The sequence below is a fragment of the Myiozetetes cayanensis genome, unplaced genomic scaffold (assembly GCF_022539395.1).
Source record: "Myiozetetes cayanensis isolate MyiCay16 unplaced genomic scaffold, myiCay2020 scf1, whole genome shotgun sequence".
Taxonomy (NCBI): Eukaryota; Metazoa; Chordata; class Aves; order Passeriformes; family Tyrannidae; genus Myiozetetes; species Myiozetetes cayanensis.
This window is the reverse complement of record NW_026086604.1, coordinates 10,542,763-10,554,922: the sequence shown is the minus strand read 5'-3', so window position 1 is coordinate 10,554,922 and position 12,160 is coordinate 10,542,763.

Here is a 12,160-nt window from a genome sequence, read left to right as displayed (position 1 = left end):
TGTAAGAATGAACTTGTTTTTTAATGTCAAATCAAAGGCAGACGTCCCACCATAAGCATATTGCCTTTCCATCTACTCTGCCCAAATGGAGAAGAGCTGTAAGAAAAGCTTTTGGAAAAATATGTGCATAAAATACTGAACATTGTAGCTCATATTGCTGCACGTTGACACATTTTAGAAGTGTGATAAAATGTGTTTTCTTTGTGTTCTGATTTCTGTCACTTATGTAAGCAGACGGTGCATCTCAGTTTACTCACTGGCTTTACAGATTAGTCCTTATTTAGCAGAAGCCTAAAGGGAACATTGATGGAGTAGCACAATCCTGAACTCCCATGCACTGTGTAAAACCAGGTGAGTGTCCAGGTTTCTGAGCTGTATAAGGGCAGGATTAAATCCTGCCATTTCAGTTAAATGTTCCAGTGCTGACATTACTGGAAGATGCAGTTGCTATTTTTGCTTCTCAGGCTGGCTGTGCATTTTCACCTGCTCCCATCTTCTTGCACTTGGTCTTAGCCTGGCCTCGTGGTAATCCAGGGTAGGAAGCTCAACTGACAGAAAGCAGGAAAGTTTGTTGGGTTTTTTCCTGCACCTTAGCTCCTTGAGCTGGCCTGCCACGAGGTCAGACAGCTGCTCCTGCTGGAGTAAGGAAATCTGCAGGGCCATATGGCTGGGGGGAAGGGAATGAGAAAGCCTACCCCACTGGGGTCACCTGCTGCTGAGTATCCTCAGAAGTGATACCAAGCTGCATCCCTGCAGGGCATCCCAGGAAAGCCATCATGCCGATCAGGGGTTTGGAGCAGTCTCCCACGCCTTAGAAGAGTGCTTTAAACATGGAATTACAGAAACAGGCTAAGATGGGGTATGTAATTCTCAGCTTTGGACCTGCTCTACTTTGCACAGTAGCACATTATAGAATCACAGACTGGTGGAATAATTCAGGTTAGAAGGGTCATGCAGTCTCTAGTCCGATCTCCTGTTGAAATCAGGTCAGACCAGGCTGCTCAGGACTTTATCCAGTCAGGCCTTGGAAACCTACTGGGGTTGACACTACAATAAATATTTGTGATGGACTTCAGTCCTGGTGAGGAAAAGCACAGTGAAGGTTTTAAGTATTATGGGATTGTTTTATTTGTAAGTACATAAAAATATAAAAACCACAAAGAAACTTATATGTATATTACTGTTACACAGCTGTATTGTTACACACAAACTTTATCACTGTATGTCACATCAGTTCCAGGGATTTTACTCAGCATGTTAGCAATGGGCACAGCTGACTGAACATCTGGGGAGTTGATTCACTTCATCCACACATCTCTTTCTGTGTCAAAGGGCTGCTTAACTTAATAATAAGGAACTGAAACTCTGTTGCCAGGTGCAGCACAGCTGGTTGGCTGTGCTGCCACAGGGATTCCTTGGGTGCCAGCAGAGACTATGGATAGGAGGCTGGTTGTTGGGGCACTCACCTGTGGACTGGGAGTTGATCTGCAGTTTCTGTCACTCTGAACCAGCTTCACTAGAATAGACTAAGATGATGAAACTCAGGATTCCTGATAAACTATTGCACAGAACCCTCCTGAGAGATCTGGATTCAACCAGATACACCTGAGTAAAAGGTCTGATTTAGCCACGTTTGATGAAACATCAGCTCTTTCTGCATGACACTGATGTGGCAGACATGCTCTGAGTGAATGAAGATGCTGTTACTTGCCATTTTTGAGTGATGTTAAGAGTGGCTGTGACTGTGCAGAGCAGCAGCAGTTTTCCTGCTCAGCTCTGTGCAGATGCCAACCCAGTGCCCGGGTCAGACGTGGCAGAAGTGAGAATGTAAAGATCTGTGGTTTAGATGAGCGCTTCTTACCCTTCAGGTGATTGATTGTCATGCACATAGAGTTCCTGTGCATTGCTCAACAGACCCTTTGTTACAGAACATTAGGTTCTCATCCCTCCCTACTTGAGTGTGTCACTTGATTTAACCTCAGCTGGTTTCCGGTGCCTGAAATCTGTGACACACTCCCTTTAGTGGGGGTCAGACACAAGAGTCTGCCTGGTTTCATCTAGTTTCAGCATCGAGGCTGTTAAGAAGGAGGACAGTCACAACCATTATTCAGAACATGCAAGTTAAAAAAAAAAAATCAATGTGTTCTTTTTCTCTTTCATCCTTCTGAACAGGTGCTTAATGTTACATGTAGCAGGCTGGGGGTGTGTGATGATAGCTTTTCTATAATTAACAACCTTTTTGTAGCTCTTGTAAAAAGTTGTCATTCCAGAGGAATCATAGAAGCCAGAGAATGATTTCTTTCAGTGCTGAGGATGGTGATTTTGTGGTGCTGCCTCTGTAGCCCTTCAAGCCTGGGAGCATTTCATCAGCATTTCAGGAGATGTGCTATCAGAAGGACAGAATTCAGGAATAAATCAAGTGCTCATTGAGGGCCCCAAATACAAAGAAGAACTACTTGCTTAACTGTAACTATCAGAAACCAGCCCTTTTCTAATGCTGATTAATTCCATTGTCCCATCAGAGGGACTAAGTGAATTCCCTCCCCTCTTTTGTCCCTTCTCTCTCCAAATAACCCCAATCCTGACTATTTTGTGGAACCTGCTGTGTTTAACCTCTCTGCTGTCACCTCATATTGAGGTGTGAGGTGTTTTCCCACTGAGCACCACAGTAAGTTGCAGAAAGAAATGCAAAGTTTTCTGAGAGTCACTTGGCCGTGTGCCTGCAGGAGTACAAAGAACTGCTGCTGTGAAGCTGATGGTGAGGACTCAACTTCGCTGCCAGACATCACTAATTATCATCTCTGTGATCACTGATGTATTTAAACACCTAAGATTGAAGCAACTTTATACCACAGGTGTATGTATGTGTGTGGGATGCACTGCATATGCACACCTACAGTCCATGCTGTCCATAGCCCTCGAGACTTTGAATCTTTCCTGTGTCCAGATGCTGTCCCAATGTGTCCAAGACAAAGATATGCTGCTTATGCACTTTAAGTACAATGACTTCTTAGTGCAGCTTAGCTTTCCATTCCCTTTCAGCCTTTTTTACTTTGTCCTTTCCCACAGTGATGCCTTTCTGCTGTCCAGTTATTACAGTATTTACGTGCTCAGAGCCCTTAAGTGGTGGCTTTCTGGACTAGGTGACTCTCGAGTTGGGTGATTGAACAAAGCAAGGAGAAACCTTTTGCCTTTAGGTCAGTTACTCTCAATCCCATGGTCTCCCAGTTTCTGGGTTCAGTTCATCCACACATCTCATCTGGCCACCAGAAATTCTCCAACACCTTTACTTCTACACATCATAGGGCAAGACCCTGAGAGCCTTATAATGAGGGGCACATCCTATCTCACAGGTCCCCATCAGGCTATTGCAGCAGTAAACTGCAGCATGAGATGGAACACCCACATCTCTCCTTCCTTCTTCCTCTTCTTTGCTGCCGCTTTTTACTTAAGAACATAGTTTATGATGCGATAACTAACCTCCTTTATTTACCTGATTGGGACTTTAGAAGAAGAAAGGCTGGTTTTTTCTGGCATGCATTTGCTTGGGCAATGCATTTTTGCAAACTTGTATGTGACCAGGTCTGTCTTGAGAAAATCCCATTTCTCAGTTGGCCAGCAGAGAGAGCAGTCAGCATTCAGTGGATGTGCACACTTGGCCAGAGGTGATCTCCTGCACACTCAGCCTTGCCAGTAGCTGTTACAGTTTAAAAAAAAAAAAAAAAATCTGAGAGCATTGCAGAGGTGATTGGTACCTCACAATGTTGCAGATGAAGGGTTACCTGTTGCCCTTGCCTGCCTGAGCCTGTAAGGTCGGTGCAAGTTCTTCCTGAGCCTCAAGGGCTATATGCCAGCATCCAAACCACCTACCAGTTTTTGGGGGCATTCACAATCCCTACCGAAATGGGTGCGTGACACCTTAGAATGTCAGACCAATTGCTTTGCTATCAATTTATGGACTTTGGAGGCTAAACTTGGGTACCTGGGATGCTGCAAACTGATCTGGACTGTTAAGGAGGCAAAGGGACACCAGGGTGCATTTGTATGAATAAAATTCCAGGATGAGATCCCTGGTTGGGACATTTTGACCTCCTCATACCCTCATTGCCCAGCCAGAGCCTCATGTGGACTCTGAAGCACCATTGATCTCCAAGAATCTACAGTAAAATGGCCATCTCTGGGGTCTGGTTGGTTGTGGGTTTTTTGTTAGAACAAGTTTGGTCCAAGTTTTCTCATTTTCCATGTTTTTTTCAGCCACCCTTTCAGGAAACCAGGGTTGTAGACTGAATGACCTGAGAAAGCTGTACCAGGGAATGGGAATGAGGTGTGAAAGTCCCACTGTGTCTGTACAGTAGTCACAGTCACCTCCCACCAAGTGCCTCGCAGAACCATTGCCGAGGCACTGTCAGTGACCCAGGGGGTGGCTGTCCCCTGTGCCTGGCACGGGCCATGCTGCTGGAGGGGAGGACCTGCAGAGCATCACTTCACACATCACCTGGCGGAGCAGATGGCTCCAGGTCTGGTGGGGCTGCCCTCATATGACACCTTGGATTCGCAGGCTTGGAGAATCTCATCTCCTCTCGAGGCGAAACCTGTCTGGACGTAAAACACACATTCAGGTAATTACCTACTCAGAGATTTGAGGGAGGGAATGCTGGTGATTTTCTTCTGCCTTCTGGCTTCCTCCTCATGCAGGAGTTGGCCTAGTTGAGACCAAGGTTAATGAAGTGTACCCGAAGAGGGACTGTCTGGAAACTTCTGCCCAGGTTTGTGCCCACTTTCCTGTGGAGCTCAGCTCTCTGGGAAGGTTTTCGTTTGTGATCCTGGAGTCAGAAGTAAAGCACTCTGTACAAATGCAGCCTTTCAATAAGTTAAGTGCAGCTGCAGTAATGGTTCTGGAAAATCTCTTCAGTTTGACCTAAGATAAACAAATATGGTTGCTTAACTATCCTCAATGTTTCCTTATACTTACAGTAGGAAATACCTTGGATACTGAGGGCAGTTAAAACAAATCTTACTTAGTTATCTAAGGCCTCTGGCAAGTCCCTGAGTTTCTGAGCAAGCTAAGCCACTTCCTTGGCATGAGGTGTACCAGGCTTCATTTTATAGCGATAAAAACAAGCATTAAGGGCCTGAGCTGTGAACTGTCACTCACAAAGTCTGAGTGAAGCAGCATTATTCACCTGAAACTCGTGACAAATGTCTGGCTGGCACAGAGGGAGATGAGCAGGGTGTTTCCAATGAGCTGGATTCCTGACATTATATTACTTAAAAGCAGGAAATGCTCATTTGGCCTGGTTCAGCGTCATACCAGCCTTCCCATGCAAGGCTATATCTGGAACCCAAACACTGCAATAAGGCAGGAATCATTATATGTTTTTTTTTTTCCTCGAACAGCCTACACAGTAAGAAGCTGGTAGTTATCTCAGCCTTCCCTTCTTTTTAGTATGCAATTATGGTGGCGTGCTTCCCCCCTGTCTCAGCTTGGCTGCTGAAATGGCAGAGCACCAGCTTGGAGCCATCCCGAGAAAACGCTCTGCTGTGGCTTTTAACCATTTAGCTGTAAAGCTCCGGCCGCCTCCACCGTTTCTAACTGCTGGGGTGAAGCAAGGGTTGCCAGTCCTTGTTTATGGCGAGTGTAATCAGTTTATTTATACTGTACTCATCATCACAGAGCACTCTGCTGTATGAAATGGTCACAGTTATATTTATATCAGTACAAAAACAAAGTCATCACAAATGGAGGAGGCGACATTCAGAGTAATTTTTCCTTGCTACGTGATACTCTTTCTTCTGCAATTCAAACATTTATCAGGCAGAGTCACTCTCCTAGGAAGAAAAAACAGCCCACTGTAAGTCAGGAATCCCACCAGTGTTTATCTGCACTTGTGTTTTTGTCTTGCATGAAGTAAATGCAACTATTTAGTCAAGTAACCTCTACCAGCTGCTACCTCAGTATGAATATGCAGGGCTGCCAGCAAAGTCCATGGAGTTGTTTTAGTACAGCAAAAGCAGAGTTTGACCTGCTTTGCCAGAGATACTAAAAATAGCTTTTAATATGCTAAGGTATGTGTCTGGCCAGGAGTTGTTTTCAAGTGCATCCTCCAAGGAGTTGCTACAAAGTAAGTGGAGCTCAAACAGCTGAGCCCCGAGATGCAAACTAACCAGTGCTGTGGGGTCCAGCCTTACTCCTGGCTGGGGTCACTGGCAAAGTGCTCCCCCTGCTTTGTTTCCAGCAGTAAGTTGGAAAGAAGGGACTCAGAGGGGATTTGCAGTGCCCTACCTGCCGTATTTGTGCAAGGCTAAGAGTTGGACTCAATGATCCTTGTGGGTCCCTTCCAACTCAGCGTATTCTGTGATTCTGTGACATTTGTTAGAGATGCTTTAGTAGGTGGCTTGTTTACTTAATTGTCATTCTCATTTATTTGATAATTGTTAAATAAAAAAAAAAACACAACCAAACAGGTTGGGTATTTTTGATATCTGAAAGGCCAGGTTAGGGGCTTTGTTCCCAGCTTTGTTCCCAGCACAGTCCCAGCAGCCCAGGCTCACCAGCCTCTCCGTGCTCACACTGTGCAGAGGCAAAGCCCCCATCTCTTCCAAGCTGAGGCCAAGGGCTGTGTGAGCAGGGGCAAAGCACTTGCCCTTCCCAGGGTGCAGAGCCTGAAGGGAACCTTTCTGGCCTTGCTGTTTGAGCTGCTGTGAAAATGCACAGCTGAGGAATGGCTCAGCCCAGCCCTGGCTGCACGGGCGCAGGTCCCCAGCCCTTACCAGGGACCATGGTGTCCCCACTGCTGGCTCCCCACAGGGGCAGTGCAGACAGTGGAGGTTGCAGGACATTACCACCCCACTCAGGATCATGGAATCATGGAATCATGGAATGGCTTGGGTTGGAATGGACCTTAAATAAGGATCATCTAGTTCTAGCTCCTCTGCCACGGGCAGGGACACCATCCACTAGACCAGGTTGCTCAGAACGCCATCCAGCCTGGCAAGGATGCTTGCTGGGCTTACAGAAATCCTCAGAAATGGGGACTATTTGTGGTCATTCAATGAGCAAAGGCCTTGCCTTAGCAGGTGGAGTCCATGGCAAAAAACCACATGTGGAGATTGCCCAGCACTGACATCTGAGGCCCAACACCTGACAAAAACAGACATGTGGGGTCCAAAATAGGTGTTACCTTCTTCAGCGACACTTGGTCTCCTCTGAGCTGGCATCCTTGTATCTCTCTGTAAGGTCCTCTGCCCAGCCCGCATAGCTCCCAAATAACACTGTAACTGCTGCTTAATGCCATTGGGAGAGTATCTGTGGAGCTCCAGTGGCACAGCCATTGGAACGGCTGGATTAGCACTTGGAAGCTTTGTTTTGAGCTGTCTGTAATAAAATACGGCTGTGCTGGGGCACACAGGCTGGCTAGGGTTTCACTGACTACTTAAGAAAATGAGGGCAAAGGGTGATTAAATATTAAGTGGGATGCAAGATCTTAGCTGATGCAGTTCATTTAGTAACCTGAGGATGGGATGGAGGTAAAAGTGGCTTCCTGAGATACCTGAGAGGGTACTACAGGAACTCATCCTGGCCAACAAGAGGAGCTTTGGGGTTCCTCTGTCAGCTTCCAGTGCCAAAAGACCTCAGGGGTGATGTGTGCGGTCATGGAGAGATACCAGGATGAGGATCCTTGGAATATCTGAATCCTTTTCCTATTCAGCTTTCCACCTCTTCTGTAAATCAAATACGATTCCTGGCCATGTTAGACTGTCAAGCAGGCTCTACTGACATCAGGCAGAAGATAATAATGAAAAAACAGAAAAGAGATTTGTGATTAATGCAGAAACGTTCCCTCCCTACCATCGAATGAGCCATGTCCTACAGCCTCTCCTTCAAGCAGACCTGCTGCTGACAAGAAAGTTGTCTGCCTTCCTTACACTACAGAGCAGGACTTCTGAGAGGCAGCTTTTTGGGGTGTGTGTCTGTCGGCAGGCGCGTGTCCGTGGGCCTCTCCATGCGTGCAGATATGGACAGCTCCTTCCATGGCAGCGTGTTTCGCAGTGGGTGTCAGTTCCCGTGCTTGCTAAGCTCACCTTGGCATTAGCAATGGGAACATTAAATTATATCCCGTTATCAGTTGGCTCTTCCTGAGGAGGACCCACACCTTGGCTGCTGGCACCTGCTCAGGTGCAAATGCTGCGAGAGCTCCTGCTAACGCTCCCTCCCTCCCTGGCACAAGCACAGGCAAGTAAATCTGGATAAATTGAGGCTCTTTCCTTTCTGGGGCTCTTAGGCCAACATTTTACCACACTTCTAGTGATTATAACTCCCATAATCCCCCTCATCACATTCACCCCTGGAAACACTTAAAGATGTTATTTTTCCCTGATATAAGCTGTGCCAAAGCTTGGTTCCTTTTAGGAAGACAAACTGGCAGTGGAAACATTGACAGCTACACAAGCAAATATTGCATTGCTTAAAAAGCTTTATTTAGATTGCACCATTGTGGGGAGGGTTGTTTCTTGGTTAGTTTTTTTTTTTTTTTCCATTTTGGATGGTGCTAAAGATGCCATAAAATTAGCTACAGTATTATCCCAGTGATTTGTACACTTCATATTCATGCAACTTCAAAATTAAAAGAAATCATGATAAAACTAAGGAAACAAACAGTCCCCATGAGGACCTAATCCCTTTCCTCCATGCTCCCAGCAGCCTCTGAAGCCAGTGGGGGTCGCAGGAGGAGGGCAGGGGTGGGAAAGCCCAGGCTGAGCGGCGCGAAGGATCCTTGGGAAGGCTTTGTTGCTCTGCCATGGGGATATTGATGTCTCTGGCCAGCTGACAGCATGTGTGGTGAGCGTAAACATTTGGCTCCAGCAAAGAGCTGCAGACAAGGGAGAGAAGTCGGGCACAAGAAAAAGAGGGTCCCCTGTGACAGCAGCCGGCTGGGCAAGGGCTGTCTGCGGCGGATGGGAGTGGGATCAGGTGTGAGGGCCTGCAGCATCCCTAGGGAAAAGTGAGCACAGACAGGCAGATGAAGGATCCGGGGGAGGACAGTGATTTTGGAGTGGAGCAGGCACTTGCCTGCTACCTCTACCTCCTCCTGGGGCCTGAGGAGGATTGAGAATGCCTTGAAAAGACACTACTGGGGGCACATTGGTGGGCTGAGGAAAGAGCTCAGAAGAAGTATGGAAGATGCTTGCAGCACCACTTTTGATTGTGGTGTCTGTTAAGTCCAAACAACAGCCATTTTGCAGGGAATGGGTGCTAAGTGATTAAAGAGCACCCAGGCCCTGCTTTCCAGCTCTTTACAAGCAGGCCAGCTGTCCACGCTGGTTCAGGCTTAATTCACACTCTGGTTTCATTGCAACAGCCCTTTCAAGCTGGGGTCTTACCCTGTAGGTCAGCAGCCAGAGCAGAATTGCTGTGCTGCTGCCTGGGGCCAATGAGCCTTCAGGCTCTTACTTTCCTGAAGAGCCAAGCAAGGGGATTTTGCATTTTTGCAGTCTATAATTCACATAAAGCATAAATAACTTTGTAAATATTTTTTAAAAGCCTTGAGGCCTTAGGCAGCCTGAGGAGAAGGGGTACAAGGTGCTGTTATGGCCGGGGGTGTTACAAAGCTCTCAGCCTGGCTCCGTGTGCCCAGGACGGGTGCTGTGTGGTGGCTGCTCTCTGGCAGCTGCCTCACGTGCTCGTGCCTGTGTGTGAAACTGGCTCACTTGGCTTTTCCTCCTTCTGAATGCTCAGCATAAGCAGGGAATAATAAAATGCAATTTTTCCACAGGGACCAGAAGAAACAAATTACTGCCCGGGTGTAGCTGAGGGCAGAGTCTGGCGCATTATTTTCTGTGAAATAATTCCCAAGAGGCCTTGTGGAAACCCAGCGCTTTTTTTTTTTTCCTTCTCATTTTTCTACTTCCTTAAACTTTCCAAAATACTCTGCTGTAACATATTTTCCTCAGTCACATGTGTTAGCGAGGAGAGAAAAGGTTAAATTCTCCTTTCGTACTATAATGTAATTCATTTCCTGTTTTTCACAACTGTCTAGACACAGATCTAACGAGCATTAACCCTGAATCCCACCATTGGGTTAAAAATAGAGGCTTTAAATATAAAAGTGCGTGGTAAGATTGTAGGTTTTTACCTACCACCAGGAGCCAGCTCTTTTAAATGAGAACCATTTAATTCTCTATAAGTAAGAAAATAAAAATTATTTCAAATTCAGAAGTTTAAAAAGGCTCCTGGTTGCTTTATATACACCAGCAGCAACACAGGCGCTGCTGAGCCATGGCACGGACAGGTTGATCCCCCCTCAGGAGTTATATTTATCTGGATTTACACCTCCCGCTATATTAAAAAAAGAAAGAATAAATTCCACTTCAGTGAGAGAGCTATAAAAAGATCAGGAGAAAGTCATTTAAGAGAGAACCCATGCTGAAAACTGTGGTCAGATTCTGGTGGGAGACCCATGGACAAAACGTGCCCCAAACCCCAAAGCCATGGCTGTGGTACCAAGAGGCACCTCATGTTGTGTCCCAGCCTAGCACAGCGTTTAAATGCTTGTACAGTCACAACCAGACCCAAACAGGCTCCCAGCAGCTCAGGTTGGGTCAGGGTTGGGCTGGAGGCTGGCCCCAGGTTAAGCCAGGCAATTGCCCCCTGTGGGTGTGTATCCTCCTCTGACGCTGGTAAGAATTAGCTTAACCCAATCCTCAAAAGCCCTGTTAAAATAAGTCGAAATTCCTGGTGTGCTGCGATGAGGAGGAACTCACATTTCCTGTGCTGACTGCGTTTGTCCGTCTATGACCGCGAACCCTGTGGGGTGGTTTGTTTATTTATCCCCTGAAGCTGGGAGTGGGTGTCTTTCCTGTCCCGCCACCCACTTCCAGCTGTCGCATGGAAGCAGCAGCACCTCTGGGGGAGGCTGGGATGGACCTGCCACCTTGGTCGCAAACCTGGAGGTGCTGCCTTCTGCATTTAAGGCCTGTTCTGACCAGGACTGAAACTATCCAAGGAAAACATATTAAAAAAAGACATTAATTTGTTTTCAACCAGAAAGTGCAGTATACTATGCATCAAGAACGGTGAGGGGTGAACTGGTGTCCTTCCAGCTTAGGGAAGGCTTTTGAACCCACATGAGTTATTTATAGAGCCTTTTAGAAAACAGCTCTTTCCAATGTCTGCAATTTGGATCACAGAAGCAGCTCTGGTTTTGTCAAAAATAAATCAACCCCCTACGTGGTTCACTGGGTTCACTCCACCCACCTTGTAAAGCAGAGAAGCAGAAATGAGGATTAGGGGAAGGTGAGGCAAAGCAAAGTCACAATTTTAATATTCATTGTGTAGTTTTCAAAATGCTTTTTGCCCAAACTGTACTGCTTTGTTAGGCTCTAAGCCAGAAAGTGAGCGCACTCCAAGGAATTATACCGGGTGACTTGTTATCACTGATCAGGGCATGACCTAACCCATGCTTCAGCCTGCCTCTCCATCTATCCCTGAGTACTCTTAAAAGGGTGGAGGTGTTAGCAGCACTAACGTGAAAATGGGAAAAATTACAGCCAGACCTCAGCAACTCAACATATTCCTAAGATCCCATATTCCCCTTAAAGGATTTAGTTGTTGTACATTTAGTCTATTAAAATAAGTAGAATTCAATATTTTCAAGAAAGTTTGAGTGAGAAGTGTGTCTTAACAACAGCTTCCTTGTCCCCTTGTTTAAAAGGCACTCGTGATCTTGTCAACTGTGCCACCCCATGTTTCCAGAGACTTGTGTCTGGGGAGTGCAACCCTCTAACTGTAGACCTGAGTCACGGCATAACTATAGAAAGACTTAGGGAACCACTCACGCATACCTTACTTGACAGTGCAAATGAGATTGAAAACAAAACATCTGCGTTTCATACTTATTTTCAGAGCTGGCATAGCTTTCACAAGGCAAGTAATCCTGTTTTACCATCATAACTTCTCCTGTTTCAAATAGAGACGTGTCATTTGCCTTTTCAACTGCTTTTCCACAATTTACTGAGAGTTGCTTCAGTGGGCTCCTACTCACACTCCTTCTGAGCAGGAGTCTGGGTCAGACTGTTTGCAGTCCTGACACTAATGAGAAGCAATTGTACCTGAAAAAAAAAAAGAGAAATATTAAAGTAATAAAAATCAACGTTACTGGAT